Raw genomic sequence first — 22673 nt, 5'->3', positions numbered from 1 at the left:
AGTACCCTTTCTGTCTTCCTGCTATCTAGTAAGCGGACCTCGATTTTGCTAAACCTATTTTCATACTACGTTTGTCATTTTCATCTTAAATCACCGCCAATATATGTGGGGGCCTCTGTCTGCCTTTCGGGGAAATTTCTCTAGAGGTGAGCCAGGACTATATTTTCCTCTGCCAGGATTAGTTAGTCCTCCGGCCGGCGCTGGGCGTCTAGGGATAAAACGCAGGCTACGCTACCCGGCTACTGTTAGTTGTGCGGCAGGTTTAGTTCATGGTCAGTTTAAGTTTCCATCCTTCCAAGAGCTAGTTCCTATGTATGCTGGGCTATGTTCTCTTGCCATTGAGAACCATAACAGTGGGCATGTGGCCTTGTCACACACTAGTCGGTAAATTGGCATTTGCAGCAACTGCTGAACAACCAGGTTCAGCATGTGGGTCAAGCATGGTACATATGTGAGCTTGCCAAGCTTCACAGCTGCCAAAATGTTTTGCCCATTACCACACATGACCATGCTTGGTTGGAAGTTTAGCGGCAAAAGTCACAAATCTGTCTGGTCTGTTATTCCTCTAAGTTACTCTGCCATGGTGTGCGGTTCAGCAGAGCTTGTTGCGTCATTGAGGTAGTGCTGCAGAGCTTCTAGCTGATGTGGATGACGTGCTTTGAGATAACACATCGGAGATGGAGGATGAGGAGGACCAGGAGATGGTGCAGGAACTGATATATGACGTGGAGGAAACCCTGATAGAAATAGGGCCAGCAACCCTTGGTGGCTGGAGCACATGTGCCATCTCAGAGTGGGACTCAACTCCAGCCTCCTCAATATTCACTCAGTGTGCCATCAGGAAAATGTAGCATCCCTGGCCACAAGCCATGTGGAAGACAGTCTGGTCTTGCAAAGCACAACCAAGTTTATTTTTAATTTAAAAAAAATGGTCACCTGCAGCAGTCAAAGCGTTTTGTTTTTTTTGGTGTTTAATACCACAGTTTTATTCAACAAATCACGTAATGCTCTATGGATAAGTAATTTAATCCAGAAAATTTTTCAACTCTTTTTTGAAATATTATATAATAACGAAATGTACCACAGAGCATGTAATAGTATATGGATGAGTAATTGAATACAGAATAATGTGTCAACACTTTTTGTAAGTGTTATATAACACTGAAATGTACCAGAAAGCACATAACAGTATATGGATGTGTAATTGAATCCAATAAAATATTCCAACACTTTTTTTGAGTGTTATATGCCACTGAAATATACCACAGAAAATGTAATAGTATATGGATGAGTCATTGAACACTTTTTTGGACTGTTATATAACACTGAAATAAACGACAGTCCACGTAATAGTATACGAATGAGAAATTGAATGTAGAAACATTTTCAACCCTTTTTTGGACTGTTATATGAAATCAAAATGTACCACAGACTACGTAATAGTATATGAATGAGTAATTGAACACAGAAAATGTTTTCATTCCTTTTTTTAACTTGTTTTTATATCACTTAAATGTACCACAGACCAGGGAATAGTATATGGATGATTAATTGACTACAAAAAAATGTTTGTACATTTTTTGGGAGTGTTATATTACACTGAAATGTACCACAGCTCACATAATAGTATAAAGATGAGTAACTGAATACAGAAAAATGTTTCCACGCTTTTTGGGATTGTTATCCAAAACCAAAATATACCACAAAGCACGTAATAGTCTATTGATGACCTGAAGCATTGTCCACTTGAAAACGTATTTTTGAATGCCTCAAAAAACCTCAATGTGCACATTCTCTAACAATTTAATACACATTAAATACTGCACCAATCTGCAGCAGAAATTACCTGTGGCAGCAAAAAAACAGCATGTGTCTGTTTCTGCCAACCCCATAAACATTGAATAGAGCAGCAGCACACATATTCAACCATCACTACATTTAATCTCCATGACCATGTAGTGAGAAGAAAGGAAGATCTTGGGACCCAGTTTTAGAGATCAGTAGGGGTCTCAATTATATGAACCGTATGTAGTTGCGTAGTATGTATCTATGTTTTATATAACCTTTACAATATTTCATCAAGTGACAACTGGCAGCAGCATTATGACCCTTAAAAAAACACCAATACAAAAAATGCATCAGTTTTTTGGTGTGAATATAGCTTTACTGTACTGATTTCTTAACTGATATTTCTATTTTTTTGTACAACTTAATATTTTCTTCAGAGAACTGAACACATAATTGATCATTATGTTCTAGAGTTAATTTTGATAGACTTTAGTAATTATGGGTTAAAAATAATTTACTCGCCAATGTTCTAATTTACATATGATTATACTGAAAGGTTGCTTTCACTCAAATGTAACTAGTGAATTTCTTGTCCTTTTACCAGTCACAGATATTATTAAATCAGACATTTTAACTAGGGAACTTAATAATATGGTATACCACGAAAAAGCAGTTATATATACTCCCATATTTTAATTCAACAATAAATTACATGTTAATATTTTAAAGTGCACCTGTCACTAAGAATTAAAATTCGGGTTATGCACTAAAATGAATATATATCATGGTCTCTTTTTGTTCCACAAATGTACTGAAAAAGGTAACCTTTGAAATTCTATGTATATCATAATTAAATTTAATTGAATTATAATACATTAGATGAGTTTATAATCAACATTTTTCATAATTTCTTCAATTAAATCTCAAAGTGCTTAGTTTGGCAACTATGACTATTCATTGTGCAAACTGATTTGCTAGGTTTAAGATAATCTGTTGAATTAATTGAAAATAATATAAATAAAAATAAGAACTGGGAGATAATGAAGCACTGCTGAAAATATTGTAGCCGGACATAAAGCAACATTAAAAAAAAAATTTAATTTAGTAAAAGCAAGGCAATGCGTTTCTGTGTCATACCTATGCAATCCTATGACATGTATAGAGATGTGACGATAAGTTCTGCGAATGATGTAAGAAAATCAAAAACATTGCACCAAAACCTTACTACTTGATACACACACAAAATTATTTTCCAAAAATTTTATATGGATACTTGTTTTACCCTTTGAGCAGATCACCCCAGAGTAGACTGATGAAACATCAGCAGCCAGATGGTTAACCTCTAACCCCTTCGTGATGATGACATAAATAAATGTCATCGGTCATGTCCCTCAGAGCTGGAACCCAAATCTTTCCCTGCACTTTATGGCTGATTTAATCAGCCATGAAGTACCTCTAACAGCTTCAGGTGGATCCAACAATTTAAAAAGTTAAATGCATGTCACAAGTCCCGCCAATCTGCATCCCTGTCACATAATGGCAGAGCGCTGATGTGTTTTTACGACAGCTAGGGGTCTGCAGAAAACAGCCCATGCCTGTCATAGTGAATCTTCTGTGAATGCCAGAGATTGCCGTGATTTTTGCTACAACCCTGTTATGAGCACCAGCGATTGGATGATCCCTGCTTCAAGTCTCCTAATGGAACTATTAACCACCCAAGTGTACCACAGTTGTCATGACAACTGGAGGTCTGCAGAAGACCCCAAGCCTGTCATTACGACACTCCTGTGAACACCAACTCATGGCCCGCATTCATAGGAGATCGTGACTTTTGCTATACATAGCAGAGCTGACACTGAAGGACTGTTATGTATAGCACAGCTTCAAGTCTCTTTAGGGGACTATTAAGTAAAGTGAAAAGTAACCCCCCTTTTGCCCCATTAAAAATAAAACAAAAAAATACACATTTGATATCGCTGTGTACAAAAATGTCCGATCTATCAAAATATAAAGTAAATTAATTCGACTGGCAAACGGCGTAATGAGAAAAAAAATCAAAACACCAGAAGGATGGGAGATTTTGCTAAATGAAATTTTCACTGCACAATCACAAACAATCCAGAAAAGAAGAAAGAATTGGAAGCATTTAAAGAGATCATGATGGACTAACACAGATCTTAACCCCTTTCTGACCTCGGACGGGATAGTACATCCGAGGTCAGATCCCCTGCTCACCGCCGGAGCCCGCATCAAAGCCGCGACATGTCAGCTGTTTTGAACAGCTGACATGTGCGCGCAATAGCGGCGAGTGGAATCGCGATCCACCCGCCGCTATTAACTAGTTAAACTAGTCAAATGCTGACAGCTGCATTTAACTACTGCTTCCTGCCGCACGGCCGGAAATGCACGCATCGCCAACCCCCGTCACATGATCGGGGGTCAGCGATGTGTCAGCATAGTAACCATAGAGGTCCTTGAGACCTATATGGTTAATGATGCCAGTTTGCTGTGAGCGCCACCCTGTGGTCGGCGCTCATAGCAAGCCTGTAATTAAGCTACATAGGAGCGATCTGATGATCGCTGCTATGTAGTAGCAGAGCTGATCAGGCTTATGCGAGCTTCTAGCCTCCCATGGAGGCTATTGAAGCACGGCAAAAGTAAAAAAAAATGTTTAAAAAAATATGAAATAAATAAAAAAAATCTAAAAGTTTAAATCACCCCCGTTTCGCCCCATTCAAAATAAAACAATAAAAATAAAATCAAATATACACATATTTGGTATTGCCACCTTCAGAATTGCCTGATCTATCAATAAAAGAAAGGATTAACCCGATCGCTAAAAGGCGTAGCGAGAAAAAATTTTGAAACGCCAAAATTACGTTTTTTTGGTCACTGCGACATTGCATTAAAATGCAATAATAGGCGATCAAAAGAACCTATCTGCACCAAAATGGTGTCACTAAAAACATCAGCTCAGTATGCAAAAAATAACCCCACACCTGACCCCAGATCACGAAAAATGGAGACGCTACGCGTATCGAAAAATGGCACACTTTTTTTTTTTTTAGCAAAGTTTGGAATTTTTTTTCAACACTTAGATAAAAAATAACCTAAACATGTTTGGTGTCAGTGAACTCGAACTGCCCTGGAGAATCATGATGGTAGGTCAGTTTTAGCATTTAGTGAACCTAGCAAAAAAGCCAAACAAAAAACACGCATGGGATTGCACTTTTTTTGCAATTTCACAGCACTTGGAATTTTTTTCCCATTTTCTAGTACATGTCATGGTAAAACCAATGATGTTGTTCAAAAGTACAACTAGTCCTGCAAAAAATAAGCCCTCACATGGCCATATTGACAGAAAAATAAAAAAGTTATGACTCTGGGAAGGAGGGGAGTGAAAAACGAACACGGAAAAACGGAAAATCCCAAGGTCATGAAGGGGTTAAACACTTGCTAAACAGTAAAAAGGAAATGTATATCAAATTGAAAGCGGGGAGCATATCTCAAAAAAATATATCAAGAAAAAGGATGTGCGGTGGTTTCGTCAGCGGTGCCAAGGGTGAATTAAACAATCCCATGGAGAAGGAATTAAAATATAGGGATTTTTAATACTTTTGCTATGCATTTCGGAGCTGGTCTAGCTTCTTCATCAGGTTGATATACATAAGAAATACAATCCAGGACAATTATATGCACTTCACAAGGGCCATCACCCAAAAGGTTTAGCAGTATAATTAATTAATTGCCACCTGTGAGTTGCAACTGACCTATAACAAATTGTCAGGTTAGCTAATCTTTTGTCAAGTGCCAGTAGTATAGACAAAATATACAATTGTAAAAACACATATCTTCCATTATTATAAAACCATAAACACTAACATAGAAAATTAAAACATTTTTTAGTAAAATGAACCTAAAAAGTAATGATTGAAATCTTGTCGCCAGAGAGAACTATCAATCTGCTGCCCAAATAGACTTCCAAATTCTTTCCTGTTTTATCTAGACATTCATTTAGTCGATTTGGTTTGAGTATTCCTAATTTAAATATCCAATAAAACTCTCTATTAATGAGTGGCTGCAATTTATTGGACACAATAGCTGTAATTTGTTCCAGGATAGTCAGTTTTAGTTTAGTAGAATCTTTTCTATGTTCTATCGCAAAATGTCTAGATACATGATGGTAAATGAAGCCCTTACTTATGTTGTGCCTATGTTCATTCATCCTATTGTGTATTGCTTGTGATGTGCATCCTACATACAACAATTTGCATTCACGCTCCAAATTCAGTAGTGCAATTGATAAATTGTTTAATGGAAAACGCTTCTCCTGAGGAATGGAAGGAAAAGATTTTTTCCATGCATGATTATTTTGCAACAATTTTTCGTGTTACAACGGTAGCATCCTATAATGGAGGGAGACATAAAAAAATGGGGGCAATGTCATTTTTTTGATTCATGTTCCTTCGAAAAACGTTATTTGGTTGGTTGGTAATGTTTCCTGATAATATGGGATCAATTGTAAGAAGAGCCCAATATTTAGAAAGAGTATCCCCATTTATGTGATTGATTACAGGTAGTAAAAAAACTGCTGATTTATTTGTACTATTTGATTTACTAAGACAATCATCTTGATATAATTTCACTGTGCATTTAAAAACATCATCTATTGTACTGTTAAGGTGTTGTTTAGCCTTGAATCTCATTTTAGAATGCACACTTCTTTGAGAAATTCTTCATTTGTAGTGCAATTTTTCCGTATTATCCTATATTGTACATAGGGGATAGTGGTAATCCATTTAGGACAATGGCAGTTGCTAAACTCTAAATAACTGTTAACATCCACGCTCTTGAAGAATGCCGATGTGTGTATGATGTCATTGTCTCCTTAGTATATATTCAAATCTAAGAATTCTAAGGGGAAAAATTATGTGAAAATTTGAGATTCCAAGAATTTTTGTGGAGCTAACAAAGATTTCTGCTTCTTCTCATGTTCCTGTCCATATGATGAACAGGTTATTTATGTACAGTATCTCTTATAGTAATGAATGTGACCCTCCAACAGGGGGAGCTGAGTGATGTGGAGGGACTCGAAATGTCTAAAAGTGGATCCCGTATTCTAAATGTGGCTTTCCAAGTGATTTATAGAGTGGTAACAATACATTAGAATCAAGAAATGTTAGTTCTTTTTTATATGCTCTAAAATCTTGTTTGCTTTTGCAGCTAGTGCTTGACATTGAATACTGCTGCTCAGCTTACTTGTGACCAGAATACCCAAGTCCTTCTCCTGTTCTGTAGTCCCGAGTATACTCCCATTTAATGTATATGAAGCAATAGGATTACTCTGTCCTAGCTGCATTACTCTACATTTATCAGCATTACACTTCGTTTGCCAAGTGTTTGCCCATTCAGACATATTATTCAGGTCATTTTGTAATACTGTACTATCAAGGTCAGTGTTTAATATCCTACATAGTTTGATGTTGTAGCAAAGGCCAGACAGTTGGTGGTAGGGGACTCTATAATTAGGTGGACAGACAGGGTCATCTGCATCTGAGGCCATGAATGTCGATCAGAGTGTTGCTGCCGGGTGCTCGGGTTCGACATATTGTGGATTGGATAGACAGATTTCTGGGTGGGACTGGGGAAAACCCAGTAGTCATGGTACACTTTGGTACCCATGACAAAGTTAGAGGGTGGTGGAAGGTCCATAATAATGACTACAGGGAACTAGGAGAGAAGCTGAAAGTCAGGACCTCCAAGGTGGTGTTTTCAGAAATACTGCCAGTGCCACGGGCTTCACTAGATAGGCAGTGGGAGCTTAGGGAGATAAATAAGTGGCTTTGAAATTGGTTCACGAAGGAAGGGTTTGGGTTCCTGGAGAACTGGGCTGACCTCTCTGTCAGCTACAAGCTCTATGGTAGGGATGGCTGCACCTCTGTGGGGAGGGGCGGCTGTGCTAGGGGAAAAATGGTAGGAAAGATGGAGGAGCTTTTAATCTAGGATTATAGGGAGGGTAATTGTGCTAATTAGGGGATAGATAGAGTAGACAGAGAGAGGGAGGCAGTAGGGGTAAATGAGGATTTAGGGGGGTTGGGGTTTGTAAGGAAAGCAGGGAGCTGAGTAGGAGTAATAATTGTGCTAATAATATTAAATGCCTGCTAGCAAATGCAAGAAGTCTAGCAAGCAAAATTAATGAACTGGAAACTAGTGATTAGCGAACGTGCTCGTCACTACTCGTCACTCGCCCGAGTATCACTGTACTCGATGTACTTGGCGAGCACCGAGCATTTCTGGGATTACTCTGCAGGAACTTGGGTCTCCACCCTGCCTTTTTGGCGGTCTTTAGAAACCCAATCAACATGCAGGGATTGTCTGCCAGGCACTGTAATGACGCAGCCATCTTTGTTGTGGTCTTGTAGTGATTGGCTGGCTGCACAGCATCATCAGGGGTATAAGAGACTGGATGCCGCCCTACTCGGTGCATTCAGCTCTGGATTGAGATAGTGTAGGGAGAGCTGCTGCCGAGATAGGGTCAAATTTGGGGATTTCTTAGTCAGTGTGGGGTCTACCATCCTAAACTACTCAAATCCAGCTAAACCTACAGTACTTCTAAGAACTAATTCCGGAGTATATAGGTTGCAGTTTTAGGTAGGCAGGGGAATGTACGTTGCTCTATACATATCAGTGGGGTGCATGCAACTTTGGGGCAGGGCAGGCCTTGCATTCAATGCATAGGCAAACCATATGGCAGTAACAAATGAATAATGTGAACTAGGTTTTCCTGTGGCACACCAGTACATAGGTTCAAAGGCTTATTGGGGTGCATGTAACTTTGGGGCAGACCTTGCATTCAATGCATAGGCAAACACTATGGGAGACCCAATTTCTTATAATGGGAAAATTTTTTCAGGAGGCCCTTCTGTACAACTCATGAAAGGGGTATTGTGATGCGTCCTAATTTATGGCAGTGCAGCCATTCACTGCATAGGCAATAACAGCATAGGAGACCCACTATTTAATAATTGCCCTTTAAGAATATTAATTCCACCTGATGCCACTATAAAAATAGGCTTTGTGAATTTAAGAGTCCCTCCTTCATAAATGAAACAAGATGTGTCTGATGATGTGTCACACACCACATGGCCAACTAAGGTTGATAAATGTTACAATGACATTTCCAAATTAATGCATTTGTATTGGTTGAAAGCAATGCTAAAGTTGAAAAACGCATCAAAAACACTACGTGTGAACATATCCCAAGTGGTGGAGGAACATTTTTGCTTTGGGCTAATTATTTTGCCTTATATAAAAGTCATTACCCTGGAAAGGATGTTCCTTAACATTTTCCCAGAAAAATTCATTTTGTTTTCGTTTTTGTATGTTTTTGGGTGCCCCTGTAAAAATGGCGTAAGACTCTGACAACATTGCTCACAGCTGTGACCTGGGAGTCAGAAATGCTTCCAGGGGCATTCCCCATGATGTTCCCATGTCATTTGAGCACTGTTACCATCATTTTCAGATGTTTTTAGACCTTTAAAGGACCCCTGGGTTGGATCACGGTAAAAATGCTCAGGTTTCCCTTAGACTTACATTGGGCTCATTGTTCTGGTGGAGTACTCGAGTATTCCAATTTGCTCGACCCGAGCAAAGAGCACCTGAGCATTTTAGTGCTTGCCCATCACTAGTCCAATATCTTTTCTCCCCTATGCCTCCAAACTACTGGAACAACATGTCCATTTTGAACTATCCTCCCACCTCTCTGTCAGGCCTCCACTTCGTTGGAGTCAGCTACCTGTGTTACTATCCTTAGATTTTTCTGACAATAGCAGTCTATAAAATTGATATGATATTTGTTCCACCTGTGTGTGGCTGAGCATGAATGCAGGTTGATCTGTTGCATGTGGTATCAGGGCTCCCAGCACAGGAGGCCTACACTGATCCCTCACCCATCTCGGCTTACTGTGACATTCAATTGAATGCTGTAAATGCTGTCCCAGAACCCAATACCTCATACCTAGCTGATTGCTGCAGTGCCATGCTACAGTTAGAACAGTGGGTGAATTGAGGCCACTTTTCTGGAGTCTGTCCCTCATTTGATGTGTTTTGGCAGCAATTGGGGTCATTATAAGGTGTTGAGCATGTGTTTGTTTTTGCCTACCGTTGGCCTGAATGGCATTCTGTTATGTTTGGCGAATATTGCAAATTTGCCGATCGTAATCTGAACCGAATATTGAAATATTTGCTCATCTCTAGTTACAAATACACATGAGTAGTGGGAGTGATTAATAGCAAGTCTGGAGACTGACATATCATGTATACCACAGTCTCTATATTCTCTATCAATTTTTTTTAGCTGAAGATAGTAATTACTGCTAGAATGGTACATGTCAAAATGTTTCAAATAAATACAACATAATACATTTGTATTTAGTTGGAAGGAAAATGTGTTGTAGTTAACATAGACTTATTTCATTTCTGAAACAATGACTGCAATAGTTCTTTTATGTGCTAATCGTGAAATCAAAATTAAAGGTCTCATACATATTTAAGGATCTTTAAAAATCTCAGTGAATCCACTGATAATTGTTTAGTTTAAAAAAAAAAAACAAGGACAGAATGTGCAGTTGCTATAAACTATAAATGGTCTCTGAGAGCATTTTATAGAATTTTTAAGACTAAGAATCATGAACATTACTATTAACAAGTGTACACAGAGATATCAGATATACTTTAAATTGGATCAGACAAATAAAAAATAAAGATTTCAATGGATTTAATGAAAGCAACCTCCACACATATTTCAGAAAAATGTACATTTTTTTTTAGAAACAATATATAGAAATGTACATATTCATTTCTTTGAAAGATAAAATACAATCTGATAATATAGAAGAATATTCCATTTTCACATAGAATATTTTTATTTTTTTCTTGGTTACTTTAACTGTATCATATTGCATGCCTTCTCTGAATCATTGAAAAACAAGGCTTGTGAATATGATATGTCAATGTAAACATATTTAACAGAGTTATCTTTATGTCAAGTTCTGTACCTTCAGGGGGCATACTGAACTCTACGAGTGATACTCTAGGGCTTTTTGCATGATAAATAATTATTACTAAACCTCTGATTAACTCCAAGCATAATCCATGTCTGGGCAAAGTTGATTAGGATTGAATTATAAAAGTACTCTAGGCAGTAGGCAAAAAAGTGAAATATATACCCCAAGAACATAGATTGCATTACTTCTGACTCTATTAAACAGTCAGATTTACATTAAATGTCCCCAGATTGATTTCAAGCTTCTATGTGAACATTGTTGCTAAAACTTGCTTTAAAGCTACCACAAATGTACAATAAGAGCAACAAAACGAAGAGAAACAGAACAACAGTCCTATGTAAAAAAAAAGACTATATTTAAAGATACGAATATTGTACCACCTGTATCGACGCATGCCCTTCCTAGCTTTGCTTCTGTCATCCAGCATCGGTGCACTTTTGTTGCTGGTGATGCGAAGTGACAAATTTTATCTTGTGTTCTCTGGGATTTGTAGTACTGTCCAGGCTGGGAATTTGGCAGTTAATTTCTGCTTGGGCGCAGTCAGACAGCTGTATAAATCAACACTAAAAAAGGCACACCGGCGCCAAAAGGAATATTAAAGCCGCTGATACCAAGACAAGCACTGTGCTAGCTGTGTCCAGATCCAAAAGGGTCATGCAATAAAAACTCAAAAAAGAAGAAAAATATGTTAACGCGCTAAAATTATGACCCAAACCAATATTATTCACAACTGGCCCTTGTGATAATATATCCTAATAAAGGCTGCTAGGTCCTAGCTTCATAGACAATCTCTTAGATGTAGTTATTAAATACTGGTATTGTGCTTGCATAAGTAATGCTAAACCAATTGTGGACTAAGTATACCAAGTCCCTAAATATGAATGTAAATAAGTGTTACCACCGAATAGTGCAGTGGTTATCCCAATTGCCTGCATATACTAACTGTGCCCTTAGTTCCGCTGTCAATACCACATAGACTTGTAAGACAAGCCCCTGCAGCAAAGCCACTATTGTACCTACTTGGCAACAAATTTGATCCGGTTTAAGGTCCTGGTGGGAAACCCTGAGGAAGAGGACGCAATCCTTCGAAACGCGTTGGTTAGCATTTTTGGCTCCAGCGAGGCTCCTTAGCCTAGTGACGTCACACGCTGCTAGCGGCCATTCCTCCTCCCCGCCTTTTCTCTCTGAGCATCCAGCGGCGATGCCAGCCGGGGCATCTCTGGCTCTGCATGGCTTTGTGCACTCATCACACGCACTTTGGAGTGAGGAATCAGTAGCGCACTACTCGCACTTTGGAAAAAGACACCAGGACCTTAAACCGGATTGAATTTGTTGCCAAGTAGGTACAATAGTGGCTTGGCTGCAGGGGTTTGTCTTACAAGTCTATGTGGTATTGACAGCGGAACTAAGGGCACAGTTAGTATATGCAGGCAATTGGGATAACCACTGCACTATACGGTGGTAACACTTATTTACATTCATATTTAGGGACTTGGTATACTTAGTCCACAATTGGTTTAGCATTACTTATGCAAGCACAATACCAGTATTTAATAACTACATCTTCTAAGAGATTGTCTATGAAGCTAGGACCTAGCAGCCTTTATTAGGATATATTATCACAAGGGCCAGTTGTGATTAATATTGGTTTGGGCCATAATTTTAGCGCGTTACCATACTTATCTTCTTTTTTGAGCTGTATAAATCAGACCAAGATCGGAACACAGTGCACAGACTGGGCAGCGGCTCTCCTGGCACAAGCGTGAAAGCTTCATAGCAATAAATGAGGCTATCATTCTCGGGTAGGGAGAGCCACCGGCCAGTCCGTACACTGCATTCCAATCTCTGTTTAATTTATACAGTCATCTGTCTGCTCACTTAGTGTTGCTCCCTGCTGTTTAGTCTGTGTGGGGCTGCAAGCTATTTAAGACTTGTAATCTTGCTATTCACTGCCAGTAATAGCATTGCTTTCCTGGTTCATGTCACTATCGACTTCTGAGCTGCTTGTAAATCTCGTATTATTGACCTTAGCCTGTATTTTAACTATTCACCTTCCTGACAATGTTGTCCCTACCTGTACATCCATGTTCTGACCATTCTACCTGCCAGCCTGTACTACCAGCCAGTGGCTATTGCAAGCTGATTGGTAGGTGTGTCAGACCTTTACCAATTTGATAATGATGTCCTATCTACCCAGAAATATGTGCTGGATCAAAAATAGTCTACTGTTTAAAGGTGGACATATAGCAAAAGATTCCAACTAGATGTAGTTGACATTAGGCAGATGTTTATAATTAGCATCCTGGCCCTGCCATGGGATTGGAATCCGTCACATTTTACAAGGCACAAAATGCTTACATAGAACAAATAATCCCTTTTTCTGCTATAAATGTGTGTTTATATAGTCTCATGCAGGTGCATTATTCCCCAGACTAATGCACATCTGTGGGGTTAATAACATATGCGCTCTCTGTGACATACATCTACACTCAGAATTCCGAAACTTGCATTTCTGAAATGCATCTCTATTGAAACTCTCAGAGGGTTATATAAAGAGGGTTTATTATGTGGAATATTATTTAACTTTTGCAGAAAATGAGTAATAAATGAGGGAGCAGAGAGGTAGTTTAAATCAAAGCTTTATTACAGTTTATACCATCTCATTTTTAAAAGTTGAATCAACAAGGAAAATATTCTCTGAAATCACTCCCAGCCATTCAATTTTAACACATTACAATATAATGTCAGATTAATAAATCTCATTTATTTTGAGTGAAGACAACAGGAGGTTACAACTACTATAATAAAAACAGAATGAATAAAGCTTTTTCTGACTTCTTCGCCTAGGACAGAAACTTAATTACATTAAAATTGAGTCTGGGAGTAATGAAATAACCATTTGACCACTTAGGCTTTGATTGACTTGAACTTTCAATACCGAAATTTTGCTTTCAGAAATTGCTATCTATTTATACAGAATACAGAGTGGCTTATCAAGGGCAGAGGTTGGCTGAAATGGACAAATTATGCAATGTGAATTCATTTGCATAGCAACATCCTGTATTCATTTAAATGGCAATGCCCTGGATCAGTATAGTGACTGGTGAAAATGGATATGCTTAATGAAGAGTGCTATTGTGAAAAACTATAATTCTACAGAAATATGGACTGTTTCTGGAAATAATTGTAAAACTAAAAATGTTTAGACCTTTATAATAGATGCAATGATGCTCATAATAGTGAAGGTCCTCTCTAGTGACCTCCAATTTCCAATTATAATGTTACTTTTAGAAATATGTATTATTTCCAAGTGGCAATTGCTATGTGTGTATTGTTCTTACTTCAATCAGTATTTATCTTTCTGTTACTGTTAATATTGTTATTATGCATAGGAAAGAGGGTCCACCAATGTGTGATAAATTCCCAACCACACGTCTCAGGATAAAGGGGCATTGTGGTCCCATTACTGCAATACCTGACACAGTAATTCCATTGCTTAGTGTATGCATTCTTAAACATTACAAAAATGTTTGTACAGCATGTTCCTAAAGTCATGGTGCACTTTTGACCAGTCACTGGAAAGCAATAAAAGACGATAGAAATGTGAAATCTGCTCCAAATAAGAGAAAAACTCTCCCAGTTTCATACATATTCAGTGCAGTTCGATGTGGGCTCCATTTGTTGCCCGACATACATACAAACAATAGTGAAGTTCCTGCCACACACGGGTAAGGACGTCTGGTGTAACAGAGTGAATAACATATGTGATTCTCTGATTTAAGTCATTAATGTTGTTGATATGTTCAATGTACACATGTTGCTTCACATAACCCCAAAAGTAAAAGTCTAAGGGCATCAGATATGGGGATCGTGGTGACCATGGCTTGACAGAACCCCTGCGTATCCACGCAGGGGGAATGTTCTATCCAGAAACTCACGAACAATGGTGATGTAGTGTGGAGGAGCACCGTCCTGTTGAAAGATGACAACTTCTGGAAATTATGGCACTGCATACAATTCCAACATGTCAAGATTATTGATGAGCGAATATACTCGTTACTCGAGATTTTCCGAGCATGCTCGGGTGAGCTCCAAATATTTTTTAGTGCTCGGAGTTTTAGTTTTCATCGCCGCAGCTGAATGATTTACATCTGTTAGCCAGCATAAGTACATGTGGGGGTTGCCTGGTTGCTAGGGAATCCCCACCTGTATTTGTGCTGGCTAAGAGATGTAAATCATTCAGCTGAGGTGATGAAATCTAAATCTCTGAGCACTAAAAAATACTCGGAGGTCACGCAAGCGTGCTCGGGAAATCTCGAGCAACGAGTATATTTGCTCAGCACTAGTCAAGATATGTGTTTGCCGTCACAGACCGCTCTGTGAAAAAAAATGGGCCTATCACCTTATCATGCATCAGGCTACACCACACATTCACTTTAGGGGTGTTATGTTTGAACTCAGCATAGGCATGAGGATGTTCAGCAGCCCCTATTCGGATGTTATGGCGATGAACATGTCCATAGATATGGAAGGTCACCTCATCGCTAAACACAATGTTCTGCAAAAATGTTCTGCATTGTCGATCTCACAGAACACACTGAACTTTCCTCTATACCGTCCACTTCTCGACTGGCTTGGAAAACCACACTGCTGGCATAAGCTTGTGGTTGCATGATGTCACAGACCTAGCAGTGTATTAATTAGAGTTCAGTTTATCAGGGGTTAATCTAACTGGGGGCTCAGCAACAGCTTAAATGAGTTTGTGTTGTTTGATTGGTTCATGTTATCTCTCCTCATGAACAGGTCTGATATGATTGGGCCAGAGAAAGGGCACCAAAAGTGCACCATGACTTTACGGACACACTGTATATATAAAGGTATAACTAATATCCCCAAAATAAGATCTATGTGACTAAATTGCTACATGCAATACTTTATAAAAGGGTCAGCATGTTGTGGTTTCACATTAGTAAACATTATGGGTTTGTTCCACTATTTTATAATAATTAATAAAATAATTTAGGCTTAATAAAATTCTAAAACTTAAGATAGGCTTTAACTACCGAATTTTTCAGACTATAAGATGCACTTTTTCCCAAAAAAATCTTATAATCCGAATGTAGCTTACAGGGCAATCAAAAAATGTCATGTGTCTGAAAATGGTACCAACAAAAAAGTCAACTCTTCCCCAAAAATAAGCCCTTACATGCCTCTATGGGTCAAAATATGGAAAGATTATAGCTCTCAAATATGGTGATGCAAATGCAATTTTTTGCAACAAAAGCGTTTTTTAGTGTAGTGACAGCAGCTAGACATAAAAACCTAGTATGAATCTGGTATCGCCATAATCTCAGTGACCCAAAGAATCAAGTCGCCTAATCACTTATACTGCAAAAGGAATGGTGTAAAAAATAAATAAAACAAATTTATATGCTGTTGGTTTGTTCATTCTGCCTCCCAAAAATCAAAGTAAAGCTCAGCTCCCATTTATCCTGCACTCTGCACTGGGCGCTTTCACTGGGGTTTCCGTCTAAATCTCTGAAATATATGATTCAGACAGAACCTCCATCAGAAGATTCCCTATAATACGGCAGAGACAGGCACTGTTGACGCCATAGGACCAGTGACCCGGCGGTGTCAGTCTTTTTAGGAATGCATAAAAGTGCTGTTGGCCACGGTTTAGTGCACTTCTGAAAAGACAGAAAACGCTGAACAGAGGCAAGCCAGAGTCCAGAACAACTCTGCTGCTTCGTTATAGTGAATGGATCCCTGAGCATAACATACTGGTGACTGCAACATACTGGTCACCACAGCGTACTGGTCACTATAACAGCAGATTGTAATTTTCACTCGGCAACATTTATTGCTGCTTCTTTCTGTAAAACACCCATGAAGTCGAAATCATTATTACACCTGGAGATAAATTCCCAAAGGGTTAAAAATTCCAAAATGGGGTCCCTTGAGAGGGAACTCTGCTCTTCTAGCAATTAGGGGCTTTGTATGTGGCGTCCGCAAACTGTTCTAGGAAATTGTGCACACCAGGAGGCAAACAGCACTCTGTTCCTCCCTAGTGGAGGGTATTGCCATGTTTAGTAGAAATTGTGGCACAAATTATGCTTCCATTTTTACCCACTTCTTGTGTGAAAATGTAAAATCTGGGGCTAAAACAAAATTTAGGTGGAAAAATGTAGTTATTTTTTTCTTCACTGCCCAGTGGTATAAATTTCTGTGACACACCTGTGGTGTCAATATGATCACTGCACCTCTAGATGAGTTTATTCAGATGTGTAGTTAGTAAAATGGGGTCACTTATGGGGGGTTCTGCTGTTCTGGCAACTCAGGGGCTCTCCCAGTGGGTCATGGCAGTAAAATCAGCAAAACAGTATGGCCCTCCTTCCTTTCTGAGCTTTGCACTGTGCCTGAAAAATATTTCCCAATTACATGTATGGTATTGGTGAGCTCAGGAAAAAATGGAACTCTGTTGCAAAAAAACTTCCTATTCACCCTTAGAAAAATTAAGAACTTGGAGCTAAAACAACATTTTTTGTGGTAAAAATATAATGTATTCTATCTTTACCACTCAATGATATAAAATTTAATGTGAGGCACATGTGGTGTCAATATAATCACTGCACCCCTAGATGAATTCATTGGGGAGTATAGTTTGTAAAATGAGCTCACATATGGGGGGGTTTCTGTTGTTCTGGCTCCTCAAGTGCTCTGCCAATGTGACATGGCACCCTCAAACCATTATAACAAAATCTGAACTCCAATATGGCACCTTTTCCCTTCTAAGCTTTGCATTGTGCCTCAAAAGTAGTAATCCCCCATATATATGAGGTTTCGACATACTCAGAAGAAATTGTATAACAAATTGTATGGTGCAATTACCTGTTACCCTTAGGAAAATGCAACATTTGAGGCTCAAATAACATTTTTGTGGGGTAAATGTGATTTTTTTTATTTTCACAGCTCAAGGTTATAAACTTATGTGAAGCACATGGGGGTTCAATGTGCTCACCACTCATCTAAATGCATTTGTTAAGGGGTCTAGTTTTCAAAAAGGGGTCATTTGTAGGAGGTTTCCATTGTTAGGAACATCAGGGGCTTTTCTAACACGACATGACATCTACTAATGATTCCAGGAAATTTTACATTAAAAAAGTGAAATGACGCTCTATTTCTTCTGAGCCCTGCCGTGCGCCCAAACAGTAGTTTTCTCCCTCATATGGTCCATTGGTGTACTCAGGAGAAATTGCACTACAAATTATATGGTGCAATTTCTACAGTATTGTTACTCTTATGAAAATGCAAAATTTGGGGCTAAAATAACATTTTTGTGGGGAAAATTGTATTCTTTCATTTTCACGACTGAACGTTACAAACTTATGTGAAGCACCTGGGGGTTGAAGGTGCTCATCACACATCTAAATACATTCCTTGAGGTATTTAAACAAAATCCCCATATGTCAAATATTAGGGAAAAAGAGGCATAGGCAAAAGCATGAATTCAATAAAAACATCTTTTTAATAGAAAAATAGTTAAAAAAACAGTAATATTCAACAGGAGAATCCTCTTAATAAAAAGCAGCTGGGGACAGTATCAGAGTAAGGTAATATACCAATTATGTTAATATAGCAACAAAAACATGTGTCACAATCTAAGAAGGCAGCACACTCAATAACCTATAGCCAAACCTAGCTAGAAAAAATGCATTCAATATGTCAGATTATCATGGAACATATGCTCCTATGATTGTAAAGCAGCCATGAATATACTCTATAACCCTTAGTGGCGTGCTCAGCCTAAGTAAAGTGCATCATGCATATCAAATAAACTGCACACAGTAACGTTGCTTAAATTAGTAAACTCACATAAATAAGACTCCAAGTGAAGTGTTCCACAGCGACCCCGACAGCGCCATTTCGCCTAACTGGCTTCCTCAAATAGGGGGCATATGTGTCTATAACTACCCGCTCTGCCTTTATATCTGAATGAAACAGCTGTGTTTAGCATCGGCATAATTGGTATCTCACGTGTATACAGCAGCCTAGGTCAATCATGAAAAAACCCCAGAAAGAATGGCGTACATAACCAAGCGTGAACGGCAACAGTGGTGGTCAACCACAAACCAATATCAAAGTAAAAAAGGGGGAGAAGCCAGCGCTGCTTGTGGTCAGAACGCAAAACATAAAGTGCACATGCACATATTGATTTCTAACTGAGTTTCAAAAATGAGACATTTAGCAAACAATTGATCAATTCTTTGAGCCACCCCGCCACTTCACGGCATTTTCATAATGGGGCAGTCCTACTCTACATTTTTTATATTTGCTGTGCCATTACGGCCTCTAAAAAGCAAAAATGTCTCATTTTTGAAACTCAGTTAGAAATCAATATGTGCATGTGCACTTTATGTTTTGCGTTCTGATCATAAGCAGCGCTGGCTTCTTCCCCTTTTTTACTTTGATATTGGTTTGTGGTTGGCCACCACTGTTGCCGTGCGCGCTGGGTTATGTACGCCATTCTTTCTGTGTTTTTTTCTGTGATTGACCTAGGCTGCTGTTCACACATACAGCAGCCCTGCCCTGTCCTAGGCTTTGTTTGATTGTGCACCTGTGTCTAAGCCTGTCTCACCCTTCATCTGTGGTGCTGGTTGGGCGGTGTGGAGGTTATACCTGAAATGTCTATGTCCAGACCTGGTCAACCTTTATCTGTGCTGCCCTCTCTGGTGCCATGGGAGTGATTCAGAAATGCTTCAGGTACAGCTTGCATTTAATGTGGTCTTGCTTTCAGAGGCCGTAATGGCACAGCAAATATAAAAAACGTAGAGTAGGACTGCCCCATTATGAGAATGCCGTGAAGTGGCGGGGTGGCTCAAAGAATTGATCAATTGTTTGCTAAATGTCTTATTTTTGAAACTCAGTTAGAAATCAATATGTGCATGTGGACTTTATGTTTTGCATTCTGACCATAAGCAGCGCTGGCTTCTCCCCCTTTTTCAATTTCTCCAGTTACCCTTATGAAAATGCATCAATTGGTCTAAAATAACATTATTTTTTTTTTTTCACAGCTCAACGTTATAAACTTCTGTGAAGCACCTGAGGGTTTAATGTGCTCACCACACATGTAGATCAGTACCCTGAGAGGTCTAGTGTCAAAAATGGTGACACTTATGTGAGTTTTTCACTGTTTAAGCACATCAGGGGCTTTCCAAACGCAACATGGCATCTGTTAGGTGTCAAGTTCCCACCACTGTTCAGGGGGAATGTCAAACCATGTCCACTGCGGTCTCCCATTCTTCTCTAGCTGCAGTGGAACCTGCTCAGCGGAGATGTCGGTCCCAGCATCTGGCTTGAACTGATACTGTGCAGCTGGTTACTGCTGCCTTTCCAGGCTCTGCCCTTGTAGCCACTGCTGACCAGCAGCGAGCAGACCTTTCTGGGACTAAGTGCCGCTTTTCTCATATTGAGCATGCTCACGGGATGACCTCCCATTGGAGGTCAGGGGTCACATGTTCAGGTCCTGTTTCGGTTCATATTGGACCATCTGGAAGGTCCCGGTCTGCTACTGCTATAAAAGGTTCACATGGCCGCTTGGCCATGCACTAGAATAAACCTTGACAATGTGTGTGTGTAGATGAATGACTGTCGATGGATGAAAGCTCCTTAATCATTCCCATTCCTTGTGTTGTTGACTCCTTGTGAATGGTGGAAGCTATCTACCACCCGACAGTGCTATCTGCACACTAAGCACATGTTGCAGTGCCCGTTTCTACGGCACCGTGCGCCATCAGTGCGCTCTCCTGACAACTGTCAGTATAGGGTGGGAATTCCCGCTTGAACTGTGCATCTGACTAGGGGCATCCTCAGGCGCGGGCTCAAGAGCCACCGAGGGTCAGAGCCAGTTTAATCACCAGATTAGTGGGGTGATTCTTAGGGATCCCACTAGTGTCTTGTAGCTGCACCTTGTGACTGCTAACAGGGTGCAGCGTATTGTGCGACTCTGTGAAGCAACACAGCTTGCTACCATTTCACAAGGGGTGAAGTCTAACCCACATGTAAGCTAAGTGTCCACTCGCCATTACATAGCAGCAGGTACCATCTCTGCATGGTGGACCCCGGGCTTCGAACACACCTCGTATCAATCTCTTTATTATTTGGTGCGTTCCGTTAGCCCTAACAGCATCTGCCAATTGTTCCAGCAAATCTTGCATTCAAAAAGTCAAATGGCTCCTTCCCTTCCAAGCTTTGCTGTGCTCCCAAGAAGTGGCTTTCCCCAACGTATGGGGTATCGGCATGCTCTGTAGAGATTGCGCAACAAATTTTGTATTCCATTGTTTCCTGTTACCCTTGTGAAAATAATACAAAATTGGGTCTAAAGTAAATTTTATGTGAAAAAAAGTTAAATATTCATTTTTTTTTCCACATCAAAACGTTTGTGTGAAGTTCCTAAAGGGTTAATAAACTTCATGAATGTGGTTTTGAGCAGTTTGAGGGGTTCAATTTTTAGAATGGTGTCACTTTGGGGTATTTTCTATTATATAGACCCCTCAAAGTCTCTTGAAATGTGAGGTGGTCCCTAAAAGGTTTTGTAAATTTTGGTGGAAAAAGGAGAAATCGCTGGTCAACTTTTAACACTTATAACTTCCTAACAAAAAAATGTAGTTTCAAAAATTGCGCTGAAGTAAATTAGACATGTGGGAAATCTTATTTATTAACTTTTTTTTAGTGACACAGCTCTCTGATTTAAGGGCATAAGAATTCAAAGTTTAAAAATTGCAAAATTTTCCACATTTTCGCAAAGTTTCCGTTTTTTTCACAAATAAATGCAAGTTACTGTATATTGAAGAAATGTTATGACTATTATGAAGTACAGTATGTTACAAAAAAAGTCTCAGAATCAGTGGGAACCATTGAGCGCTCCACAGTTATTACCTCAAAACAAAAAGTGACACTGGTCAGCATTGTAAAAAATTGACCTGGTCATTAACGTGCAAACCACCTTGGGGGGTAAAGGGGTTAAATGAACAATTATAAACACTGTTGGGTCACCCCCATTTTTGACAATCAGCCAAGCTAAAGCAGACAGCTGGAGGCTGGCATTCTCAGGCTGTTGAGGGGCCATGGATTTTGCCCCTAGCCTAAAAATAGAAGCTCGCAGCAGCCCAAAAAAAGTTGCAGCTATTAGATTCACCAGTTCTGAGGCTTTGCCCAGCTCTTCCCACTTGCTTGGGTGTAGTGTCAAGTGGGGTAATGGTTGTAGGGTTGATGTCAGCTGTTTTGTGGCATCAAGCCCACAGGTTAGTAATGGAGAGGCATCTATAAGACGCCCAATTACTAACCCCATAGTTAGATTGTAAAAAAAACAGAGCCAGAACAAAATCCTTTAATTGAAATAAAGACACAGACTCCTTTATTTAAAGTAAAAATAAAAAGCACGGTTTTACTCACCTTACGCCTATTCCATTGAAGTCCTTGTCGCCTGTAAAAAAAAAGAAAGAAAATAATAAACAATCATGATTCTCACCTTTAGCTTGGCTGGTTGTCAAAAAGGGGGTATCTCACACTGTTGTTTTTTTTTATTTAAATAAGTAAAAAAAAAGCACATGGACCCCTCTATTCTTGATAGCCAGCCATGATAAAGCTGACAGCTGAGAATTGCAACCAGCGTCTGTCAGTTTTGCCTGCGCTGGTTATCAAAAAATAGAAGAGGCCCCACATCATTTTTTAAATATATTTATTTATTTTTGGCATCAACTGATGAATACTCGCATCAGCGGCGCTAGCTCTCACTGTGATCAGCAACAGAAGACGTAT

The sequence above is a fragment of the Ranitomeya variabilis genome, chromosome 1, assembly GCF_051348905.1.
Source record: "Ranitomeya variabilis isolate aRanVar5 chromosome 1, aRanVar5.hap1, whole genome shotgun sequence".
NCBI classification, from domain to species: Eukaryota; Metazoa; Chordata; class Amphibia; order Anura; family Dendrobatidae; genus Ranitomeya; species Ranitomeya variabilis.
Note: the sequence above shows the minus strand (reverse complement) of the source record.